We start from the raw sequence: 12,758 nt of genomic DNA on the forward strand, positions 1-12,758 counted from the left end.
TCAGCACAACCATAAAACATCTAATAGATTAGAGTTACCAACGACGAAAAAAAAAATCTTAATATTCGTAACAGCTGTTATGTATTGCGGCTTGCGTCCAGTGATGTCATGTGAGTACAAATTTTCCGACGCCTGACTTACTGTATATTATGTTCATTACAGTTCAAAGTACTGTCAACAATATCCTAGAGTTTAGCAGAAGTTTGAATGCCAGTATCGAAATATTGTTTTAATGTACGTAGTATTATTAGATTTTACCTGAAATTATAGTGGCTTATCCGTGGGTATTTAGTTAAGTCCATTTTTTGTGCACTATTTAGCCTATTTAGTTTATCCTTTGTCTCCGAAATACTTTTTATAAGATTTAGTTCACTTTCCTGTCTAAGCAGTACCGGTACTGTTGTGTTATCTGTAGTATTATGGAGTCTTGGATATAATTCGAGAGATAATTAGTATACAGGGTGTTTAAAAAAGTATCCAATATTTTAGGAGGTGATAGTATGCATCAAAACAAGAAAATATTTATGTATGTATGTAATGTTTTCAGAGAGGCCACCATTCATCTTTAAGGAAAAATCAATCGCAATAATATACGAATTTGAGGCTCCGAAAATCCCCACAATGCTCCATGCCCCATGACGTGAAATCAAGTACAGAAGGGACATTCTTCGTGATAGAAGAGGCGCCCATGTTAAAATGCACTGAACTGAAAACTTCGTCAGTTTTACAATCATTTCCATGCATAGTATTATTCACATGCAATTTGTTTCTTTAACTGTATGCATTATACACACTGGAACTTGAAAACAATAACTCCATAAATTTCCTAGACATCACCATAACAAAAGTTGATAACAAACACACCTGCAAAATATACAGAAAACCAACCACCACCACCACACACATACACAACACATCTAACCACCCCACACAACACAAACATGCTGCATTCAGGACAATGGTACACAGATTACTGAACATACCCATGAGCCAACAACACTACAATGAAGAAGTGAACACAATCAAATACATAGCACAAGAAAATGGTTACAACCCAAACATAATAGACAACACCGTAAGGAACAGAAAACAAAAACTCAACAAACACAAAAACACACAAAACACAACACAAACACAACAACACAAGAAATATATCACACTAAGATACGAAAACAAAAACACACACAAGATCGCATCCTCATTCAGAAAACAGAAATACAACATAGCATACAGAACAGAAAACACACTACAAAGACATCTCAACACACAAACAACACAAACAAATAAATACAAGCACACAGGCGTATACAAACTCACATGCAATAGTTGCGACAGTTTCTACATTGGACAGACAGGCAGATCATTCCAAACTCGATACAAAGAACACATTAAAGCAATAACCAGAGGACACAATACATCTACATATGCCGAACACATAACTAATGCTAACCACACATACAGTAACAGAAATACAGACATGGAAATCTTACACATACAACCCAGACACCAAAAACTCAACACACTAGAACAATATGAAATATACAGACACACTAAAACACACCCTGATCAAATTCTCAACACACAGATCAATTTCAAAACAAACATATTATTTGACACAACTCTTCATCACACGAACGCACCCACACAACAGACAGCGAAGTTGAGATAGCGCCGAGATCTAGTAGGCTCTGAGGATGGTGTCAAGTAGCACCGAAACAGCTATAAGCCGCACATGATTACGTAATTAACATCATCATTTAATCAATTATTTAAGAAAATAATGTCTAATAAACATTGGTGCTACAATACATACTTTCTGAGATCTCTACACTCGTTCATAGAAGGTGTTCAATGTGATGTCCATTCCTGGCAATGCATTCCTCTGCTCTTCGGCGCAAAGAATCACGCACCCTTTGAAATTGACCTGGTTGTTCTAGGAGATTTAGTTTTGGGAAACGAGCAGGTCAAGGCGTGGGGCCTTCCCAATCAATCCAGCGGTCCCGAAATGTCAGCGTCAGGTGTTCACGCGTATTGCGGAAAATCTGTGCTGATGTGCCATCATGCATGAACTACATCTATAGTCCACACCTTTGGAGTAACGGCTAGCGGGTCTGGCCGCGAAACCAGGTGGCCCGGATTCGATTCCCGGTCGGGGCAAGTTACTTGGTTGAGGTTTTTTTTTCCGGGGTTTTCCCTCAATCCAATATGAACAAATGCTGGATAACTATCGGTGCTGGACCCTGGACTCATTTCACTGGCATTATCACCTTCATTTCATTCAAACGCTGAGATATTGATACTTACTTACTGGTTTTTAAGGAACCCGGAGGTTCATTGCCGCCCTCACATAAGCCCGCCATTGGTCCCTATCCTGAGCAAGATTAATCCAGTCTCTATCATCATATCCCACCTCCCTCAAATCCATTTTAATATTATCTTCCCATCTACGTCTCGGTCTCCCTAAAGGTCTTTTTCTCTCCGGCCTCCCAACTAGCACTCTATATGCATTTCTGGATTCGCCCATACGTGCTACATGCCCTGTCCATCTCAAACGTCTGGATTTAATGTTCCTAATTATGTCAGGTGAGGAATACAATGCGTGCAGTTCTGTGTTGTGTAACTTTCTCCATTCTCCAGTAACTTCATCCCTCTTAGCCCCAAATATTTTTCTAAGAACCTTATTCTCAAACACCCTTAACCTATGTTCCTCTCTCAAAGTGAGAGTCCAAGTTTCACAACCATAAATAACAACCGGTAATATAACTGTTTTATAAATTCTAACTTTCACATTTTTTGACAGCAGACTGGATGATAAAAGCTTCTCAACCGAATAATAACAGGCATTTCCCATATTTATTCTGTGTTTAATTTCCTCCCGAATGCCATTTATATTTGTTACTGTTGCTCCAAGATATTTGAATTTTTCCACTTCTTCAAAGGATAAATTTCCAATTTTTATATTTCCATTTCGTACAAGATTTCCGTCACGAGACATAATCATATACTTTGTCTTTTCGGGATTTACTTCCAAACCTATCTCTTTACTTGAGATGTTGATACAGCGTCGTAAAATAACCTACTAAAAAAACCACATCTGTAGTCTTTGCTGACATGGTATATACTCCAGCAAGATAGGCAATACGTTAATAAGAAAGTCCTGATAACGATCCCCAGTTAATCTCTGTGGTAGCACGTATGGCCCTTAATCTATCACCAAGAACACCTGCCCATACGTTGATTGAGAATCGGTGCTGATGCCTTGTTTCTTCAACTGCAGGGGGATTTTCATCAGCCCACACATGCTGATTACGAAAATTCACAACACCATCTCTGCTGAACCCTGCTCCTATCTGCAACCAAACTTTTTTTTTCAGTATTCCTTGCGACGTATCAGTATTCCATACCAGGGGTGTTAACTACTGTATGATTATCTGGTGGCCTTCTGTAGTATAGGGCAGAAAATTGAATGGACGTCACATTGAGCATCTCCTGTGAACAAGTGTTCAGATCTCAGAAAGTATGTGTTGTAGGACCCATGTTTATTAGACAGTTTTTTCTTGTTTGGATGCATACTATCACCTCCTAAAATATTGGATACATTTTTAAACTGCCTGTATCTTATTTCATTTTGAAGTTGTACACTGCTCAATTTCCCTTTTAATTATGAAGTCCTCTACAATGGAAATAGTCCACAATCTACTGACCTTGATTATAGCTCTCCACACAGCTGATGCTTGTTCCTTGGTTACAGGGTTCCTTCCCAAGTACAACAAACTCCTCTCCAAGTCTTGCTGGCCCAGAGTAAGCAGCTCGGATGGGGAGAACTCCGCTGCAGAACCGGCATTCTTGACATCCTCGAATGTGAGTCCGTGACACTCTTCTGTTTAAAAGTATCGATATGTTTTGTGGTGTGATTTGCCTTCATAGTTATTGAATGCATAAGCTTTAAAACCTGTATTGACATGTTAACTCAGAATTTTGCACTAGCATACTGTGAAAGTCATATTATCTTAATGTTGAAAGATACTGGTACCTACTATTTACATCAGAAGTGTCAATGCGATCATCGCATGTAGAAATAATAATACAGTGAAACCTCTCCTTGCGGACACCTCCAAGATACGGACACTCCTCATGTACGGACAGATTTTATGTCCCAACTGAAATAATATAGAAATGACAAATTTAACTCTCGTTTACGGACACTCTCAGACACGGACACGGACACGGACACGGACAGCTGTTTCACAGTCCTAAAGATTGCTTTACCTCCTGACTGCGGATTGAACTTGGATTTCAAGACCTAATGTGTTACAAATGGAAAATTTAGTTTTGAGAACTGTATAGAAATTCCTTAACTTGAAAGAAGACAACAAGGGTCTTGTAGGCTACCACAAGCTCAGCTGGCTGCCCTTTGTCACCTGGAAGCGGGTGGATAAACAAAGTCATAAAATTTAACCTGTCTGATGGGTCCATGGTTTCCGCGATCGTTAAATTGTATTCGACACATGATAGGGTTAGTAGGATTATTCTCTTCACTTCAATCAGTTGTTCTGTTTCGAGAGACATGGCACCTGAACGTAAAGGTTAAGTTGAGAACTGTAAATTACAGTATTGCATAACTGTAGACCTAGAATAAAATTGCATGGCACAGTACTGTATTTTCCTTTTTCGGTCTTATCTACTGTAGTTCAAAGTTGCAAAGAATTTACTGTAGTACAGTATACTGTATTTAGAATTAAACTACAGTAATACATTTCATTTAAAGCGTGAAGTGATACATAATGCGTATTATAAATTTACTGTTAGATTGGAGAGCCTCCCTCCCAATAAAGGACACCTCCCAGATGCGGACAGATTGTTACGTCTCTTCGGTGTCCGTAAATGAGAGGTTTCACTGTATTCTCATTCCATGGTATTCGTACATCGTTTCACAGCTAGAATATTGAACATGTTAAACGAAAAAAAATCTTAATAGTACTACGAAGTCTTAATTATAGTCACAGTCTAGTTGAAATATATACAGAAGAGTTTTACAATATAGTCTACTATTACAACACAAGGGGTTAGTATCGATACTTAATACAAGACAAAAATATTCATGAAGCGTTGTTGACTGTCATAAATTCACCTACAGAATAGAAGACGTGAGAAATTAGGCATTTCTTTAATTTGGCCCTAAATAATCTTACGTTTTCAGTTTGATTTTTTATATCCATTAGGGATGGGCAGGACATGTAGCACGTATGGGCGAATCCAGAAATGCATATAGAGTGTTAGTTGGGAGACCGGAGGGAAAAAGACCTTTGGGGAGGCCGAGACGTAGATGGGAGGATAATATTAAAATGGATTTGAGGGAGGTGGGATATGATGATAGAGACTGGATTAATCTTGCACAGGATAGGGACCGATGGCGGGCTTATGTGAGGGCGGCAATGAACCTTCGGGTTCCTTAAAAGCCATTTGTAAGTAAGTAAGTATATCCATTAGGGAGGCTATTAAATATTTGTACTGTCATATAACGCACTCCTTTTTGATAGCATTGGCAAGTTGGTATAGCGCTGGCCTTCTATGCCCAAGGTTGTGGGTTCGATCCCGGGCCAGGTCGATGGCATGTAAGTGTGCTTAAATGCGACAGGCTCATGTCAGTAGATTTACTGACATGTAAAAGAACTCCTGCGGGACAAAATTACGGCACATTCGGCGACGCTGATATAACCTCTGCAGTTGCGAGCGTCGTTAAATAAAACATATTATTATTATTATTATTATTATTATTATTATTATTATTATTATTATTATTATTATTATTATTATTATTATTATTATTATTTTGATAGCACGATAGTCTTGCCGATGGAGTATGAAAGTCATTTTTTTGTTGCGTATTTATGCTCTGAACTGTTGAATTAGTTACTAAGTATTCACGATTACATACGAGGAAGTTTATTAATGAAAGTGTCCTGACAAGCCATGGACATTATTTGTAGTTTTTTGACTATGGTCCTACACGATTCCCTAGATTTGGCACTCACTATTATTCTAGTTACTCTTTTTTATAGCAGGAATATACTGTTACTATCTCGCGGGCTCAGAATGACAAGGTTCTATCTGACATTTTTAGCAAATTTGAGATTTTTGTTGCATTGAATTCTGCTACTTCACAGCTATCTACCATATAAACTGAATATTGATATCTCAATTATTGTTCGTGATAAAGTTAGTTTGAAAAGGTTCTAATTACGCACCAAGTTCTTTCATGAGAGTGACAAGGTTCCATTTGCATCTTTCGTCTTGAATCAGATATACCAACGTAATCAACATCATGCTTTTAAAATAATATGTCAAGATGAAGTATGAAATTTATTATTCTGTACCGTTAATCAATTTTGATGGTATATTGATAATTGCACAATATAAATACAGTGGCGTAGCATGAAATTTTGAGCAGGGGAAGCTAACTCAAGTTGTCTTTCATGCAATATGAGAAAACGTATTACAAAAATACAGTCTTAAAATAAATAGTAGTCAATTTCAAGTCAGCAGTCGAAGATTGGTTGGAACATCGTGAGTAACACCAATGAGGCATGACCTCAAATGATATGTAGTAAAATATGATTTCACGGTTTACACATATCTCTAACAAATGGACACGTATATGTATAACATTAGTTCACTCCCTGTCATACTTAGAAAAATCACAATATTAGTATCATTACGTAAGTATGCGTCTGTCTTTTGGCTGTGTCCTTCATTGACAGCAAGGGAGTCGGTCATTTGTTTTTTAAATCACACTTTTGTTCGTAAGTCAGTCTTGATAGTACAATTGTCCTAAAAAATTAAAGTAAATTAGTGTCAGGAACTGTTATTTCGCTCATTATTTATTATATCAGCCACAATGCACACTAACACTTCAACTGAACACAACTGACGAAAAGGGATAACTCTGAAACTACTTATCTTAAATGTTAAAGCTAGCTTCTTTGCGAGCCTTGCGACCAGGGTAGCTTAGTTAGAAAGGGATGGAAAATCTGCGGGGTGGATTACACAGAAGAAACCGGTCTGCTTGGAAGCTGGTGTGTGCAGGCTTCTTGTTTACTGCTGCATCACAAATAATCCTGAGCTGCCGCATCACAATATTCAACGCGTAAATATAAATTCTATTAAAATTAATAAATAATTTTCTCCATAAACTGCAGGTTTATTATGAAATTATTATTAACTGGGGAAGCTAAGCTTTTTAGCTTACATTGACGCTACGCCACTGTATACATATAGATTAGGCGTACTTTGAAACCACAATATTGTTGCAAGAATAATTTCACGGATATTGGTAGCACTGATAAATTTGTCTCCTGTGTTATGTTACCTGCTGCTCATTTGTCATTGTTTATTAACATACCAGGCCGTTTCTTTGTGCCGTGTATATGTTATTTAATCATTTTCTCGTTGTAATAATAATAATAATAATAATAATAATAATAATAATAATAATAATAATAATAATAATATGTCGAGAGATAAGAGAATGGTAGAAATGGTGTTATCGAACCATTGCAATAGTTCAAATTCAGACGACGATTATGTACCAGAATACAATGATTTGACAAGCAGCAATGAAGATATCCCAGAGCATTTTCGTGTAGGCATGACGTTCCAAAAGAGAAGATTAGTAAAGTTTCAGCAATTCGACCCTCACAAGTATTAACATTGTAACTCACTTTCTTCCATTTTTCAGGAGAAGCAAATGAAGTTTTAAAATGATCGTATAAATCAGTGTATACAGATAGTAACGATAAGATTTTACATACGATTGGGGAGGTTTAGAGCTACAATGATTGTACTGGAAAAAAAGAAACAATTTAAGTCCATATTAACTAGCATAACTCAAAACCATAAAAAATTGAGTTACAATGTTAGTATTTGGGAGGGTTGAATTATTAAAGGCAGTTGTTCAGGTGGTATATTAATTCTTAATTTTCATCTTGGTTATCAACAAAACAGAATGATGCTAAGTAACAATTGTTGTGATAAATGCGTAAGAAAATGTAATTTTGTAGTTAAAAATTGAAAAAAAAAAAAATCTGTAGAAGCAACTATGGAATTCGGAACACATTTTTAGCTTCAAAATACTAGCTAATTATGGAAAAAAAATACTCCTGAATAGTTCATTCTTTATCCGTAATACTCTTTTACCCTCAAAATGAACAATAATGGTATTTTACAAACAAATTCAAATTAGTGTAAGTCTGAAAATATTGAGATTAGGACAAATGTTTATATGACATCTTTTTGCTCAGAATGTCTTTGGAAGTAAGCTCCGTAAGTGACGGTAAATCCTCGTGAATCACCCTGTATACACGCACGCACGCACGCACTCACACGGACAGACAGACGCACGCGCGCGCGCCCACAGACACACACACACACACATACGCACGCGCACATGCGCGCGAAAATATTTCTGGCATAAGTGTCAGTAAGTGTGTGAGTGCGGTGTAGTGCAGTGATTGAGTCCATTTATTTTGGCTATTTCGAAAAAAAAAACGTTTAAAAACTACGCGTAAACGCGTCCATGGAAGATAAACTGGGGTTGAGAAAAAGTGTATATGCGAAGGAACGTTAGAGAATTTTGAAGGGAGAAGCCGCAAATGGACGGTAACCTAATAGCTACCACATGAGGGGGGGGAGAAGCACTGTAGAAAAGCAACAGGGCAGTATTGTCGAAGATGTTGAAAACTGGACAGTTATTGGGGAGAGGCGGCGTCACAGTGCACTGTACGGGGCACAAACATGGACCTTATGACGAAGTGAGAAGCGACTAGAAACATTTGAAATGTGGATATGGAGAAGAATGGAGCGTGTGAAGTGGACAGACAGAATAAGAAATGAAGCTGTGTTGGAAAGAGTGGGTGAAGAAAGAATGATGCTGACACTGATCAGGAAGAGAAAATGGAATTGGCAGGATCACTGGCTGAGAAGAAACTGCCTGCTGAAGGATGCACTGGAAGGAATGGTGAACGGGAGAAGAGTTAAGGGCAGAAGAAGATATCAGGTGATAGACAATATTAAGTTATATGTGGAGAATTAGAGAATGCTGGGTTTGCAGTGAAGGACTTGGCCTTGGGCAGAAAACTATGGATGGATGAATGAACGAATCTTAGCTGTTCTACATCAATATGCCTGTCTGTTACCTGAATGGGAAGTGAACAAAGCACAAATAAAACACAATTTCTTTTTTTGATGTTTGATTAGTGCTTATTGTGATCACTTTCACTCGAGCAACTTAAATATTATTGTGAAGTAATAATGGTTCCTTCATAATGTGATTTACATTGAAATTTTAAAAAAGGAATTGATAAATGTTCGTTCTCTTTTAACTCAGACGTGATTTATAACCTGGGATTTATTAATTAGGGCATACAAAGTTAGTATTAAAATAATGAATGATATTGCCACGGTTTATGGAAGGAGAGAAATTAAAGAAGTGGAAGATAAATATCTGGTTATTACGAAAGGGATTACGGCTGATTAATGGTTCGTAATATAACAAAACTAAAGCAGAATGCGTTAGCACGGTTTCTTGAAGTTTCAGACAGGCGGCAGGTCAAGCTTTAGGGATGGAAGTTGGCCAGCAATACACCTTCACAGATTTCTCTGTTATTCTCATCCCGTTCCAGAATGGGAGGAAAATGTCACGGAAATGATACATTTTCCCGTTAAAAGTTTCAAGTATTCAGTGAAAATTCAGCTGATTTTCACGATGGGATATATATATATTTTTTTGTTTTCTTGAATTACTTAAAACACACACTTAAATTAAGGAGACACTTGTTGCTAGGGAAACCATTCTTCATAACATAAAACTATACTGAAATGGACCCATGACAGTGCACTTATTGTTACTTAGTTACCATTACAGTAGCCCAGTGGTTCCCAACTTTTTTTTGACTGACAACCACAGTTTACTGAACGCTCACGATATCGTGACACACTTATTTCATTTTATTAATAATAATACTACTACTACTAATAATAATAATAATAATAATAATAATAATAATAATAATAATAATAAAAGAAGAAGAATAGCTAACAATAATAATATAATAACAATAACCAGTACTTTTATTCTGAGAAAAATGTGGTGAAACTCAGTGTAAAATATTTTATAGCGGACGGTGAGATGATTATTGTTCACTGCACGGGAATTTTGTCGTTTTTATCCTATTTTTCGTCCAACTAAGATTTTCAAAATCTAAGCGGATTTCAAAGAAAAATTATATTAAAACATCGTTATTCACATATATATTTAGGTTCTATGATGAAAAATGCAACAAAAAGGTGCCAGAATGCCGTTCCAGCGCGTTCCGCCAGAAACAAAGCACTGATAACAACTTCTATGTAGTGTCGGACATCCAGTGTTGTAGATAGGTTGATGTTAATACTGTACGTAATAGAAAATTTTAAGAGAACAAACAGGAACGTGAGTGACATTAGAAAAAACAAAGTTATGTGTAAAATATCCCAACCTATCTATGCTCGATGTCCGATAAAAGATTTTTTATTATCGTTTCTGAAAACTCGCATATTTAAATTAATGTGAAGTCTGCGCTTGGTTGGTTGCACAGAGTGGCCTTATGGTTGAAAAACTGAACTGAGCATCTTTGCAGGTGTTTACGTTTCATTGGTAAAATCTGTCTCAAAATAAAGACTTCGTTGTAAATAAAAAAATGTGTTGTAAAGAGATTTTCTGGATAGCATAAAATTTATTTTTCAGTTCCAAAATTTCGCGACACACTCCATGGAGCTGCTCGATACACACGGGTGGGAACCCCTGTAGTAGCCTATAATTTTACGAAGGCTTTGAAATAATATTTCTTTAAAATTTCAATGCAAACTATATTGTATTTACAATTTAAAAAATATGATCGTGCAAAGAATGTTGTACAATACACGTTTATGAAGTGCATTACAAAATCTCGGAAATTGAATAACTCTCTCTTCTCCTTTTTCAAAGTTTTTCTCGATTTTGTAAAAAGCACTTCCCAACCTTGTATCATAATATACAGGGCTCCTACAAAATATCTTTCCGGTTTCGAACACACATAATTTACGTTCAATGAATCTGAGGTGAATAGTACCAATAGAAAGAGAAACTCAAAAAGTTTTAGCTCCTTACTTTAAAGATGTTCTATGTGTCCTCCTTTGGTAATACGGCACACATGAAGCCTATAGTCAAGTTCCACGTAGATACGCGGATTTTCCGACCCCCAGATTCTGAGGTTATGTCTGTTCACCTTACCAGAAAGATGAAAAGTGACTTCGTCAGAAAAGACCACGGAACCAATAAATTCTTCATCGTTTTCAATTAAAGTCTCCATACTTATGCAGAAATTTCTTCGTAGCATTTTGTCCTCTAGTTTTAGGGCATGCTGCAACTGTAGTCGGTACGGATGAAATCGCAACCGCTTGCGAAGAATCTTGCATTGAAATCAGTGTACCATTTACGGATTGTAGGCCCACTGGGTGGATCTGCACCAAACTTTGTTCGGTAATGCCGTTGCACATTAAAAACAGCTGGTTCACATGAAAATAAAGCTTTTCTGGCCTCTACCCATAAGTTATAGCAGCCATTTCGACTCAACAATGAACAAATTTGTTTTTATGCGCTATTATGAGGCAGTTTTACCAACTAGGAAAACAATGTTGCCACATTTTTCCCTTGAAATTATTCAAATCAACTTTACAGGGAGTTATACCTGAAATCTTGATTTGCATAATACACGTCACTGTTCGTTAACAGAAAACCACAATTTAAGTCACACGGAATTAGTGTGCACTCGAAGTCGGTTGCTTGACGGTTGTCAGCCCACTTAGAGGTCTGTGGATATAGAGGGAAAAAATTGGATCGGTGTCTGGTAGAGATCCCGGGTAGCTCAGTTGGTAGAGCGTTGGTACGTTAAACCAAAGGTCCCGGGTTCGATGCTCGGCCCCGGAACAATTTTTCCCTCGAAATTATTCAAATCAACTTTACAGCGAGTTATACCTGAAATCTTGATTTGCAATGTTGCCACAACTCAACTTTTTGAGTTTCTCTTTTCATTTTCATGCACCTCAGATTCAAAGAACGTAAATTACTTGTGTTCGAAACCGGAAAGGTTTTTTTGTAGGAGCCCTGTACTATCACCTCAAATCCGATGTGTTATAATGACGTTCAGTCTCAATTTGACATTTTCTGACAGTACGCCACTGACTAACCTGAAATCGTATTTCACTTTCACCAACATCTTTTTTCCAGTGGATGATTTATCTCTACTGTGACTTGTTCTGGGGTGGAGAAGAGGGTGGTTCTGTGTGTGTTCATCGACTGTGACAATTTTTCTTTGATGGCGTGCAAATCATGACGTCACACATAAATCTAGCCTTCAACTTTCGATAAGTAAGGAGCTGGGAACTCTTAATGTTTCTTTGATGAAAGCAACTTGGATTTTCATCGAAGGGCTTTCATTATTTTATGTTATGTAATGTCGTTGAAAATACGGTAAGTTAATATTTCCTTTACGTTTCAAACTGTTGAATAAATTTGAGATTTTAATAAAAACACATTTAGACGAAACATTTATAACTTGAATTCATGGTTGGATAAAATAAATTCCTTAAGTCATCATCTTAGCATGGAACTTAAAAATGTGGAACTGTCATTCTCAAGGTTTTGCGTTCACTGAGTTACCCGTTGGATCTGAGGTTCGCGTATT

The 12,758-nt window shown here is 37.0% G+C and overlaps 1 protein-coding gene across 1 annotated transcript in view; it reads left to right on the plus strand.

Annotated features, from left to right (window-relative positions):
- Nucleotides 1-3,751: 3,751 nt before the first annotated feature.
- Nucleotides 3,752-12,758, plus strand: part of LOC138702079 (G-protein coupled receptor GRL101-like) — a 929,248-nt gene continuing 920,241 nt past the window's right edge. Inside the window, exon 1 of the mRNA XM_069829620.1 lies at nucleotides 3,752-3,861. The gene's annotated coding sequence lies outside the window, so the exon portion shown is untranslated. The remainder of the gene's footprint in view (nucleotides 3,862-12,758) is intronic.

The sequence above is a fragment of the Periplaneta americana genome, chromosome 6 (assembly GCF_040183065.1).
Source record: "Periplaneta americana isolate PAMFEO1 chromosome 6, P.americana_PAMFEO1_priV1, whole genome shotgun sequence".
NCBI lineage: Eukaryota > Metazoa > Arthropoda > Insecta > Blattodea > Blattidae > Periplaneta > Periplaneta americana.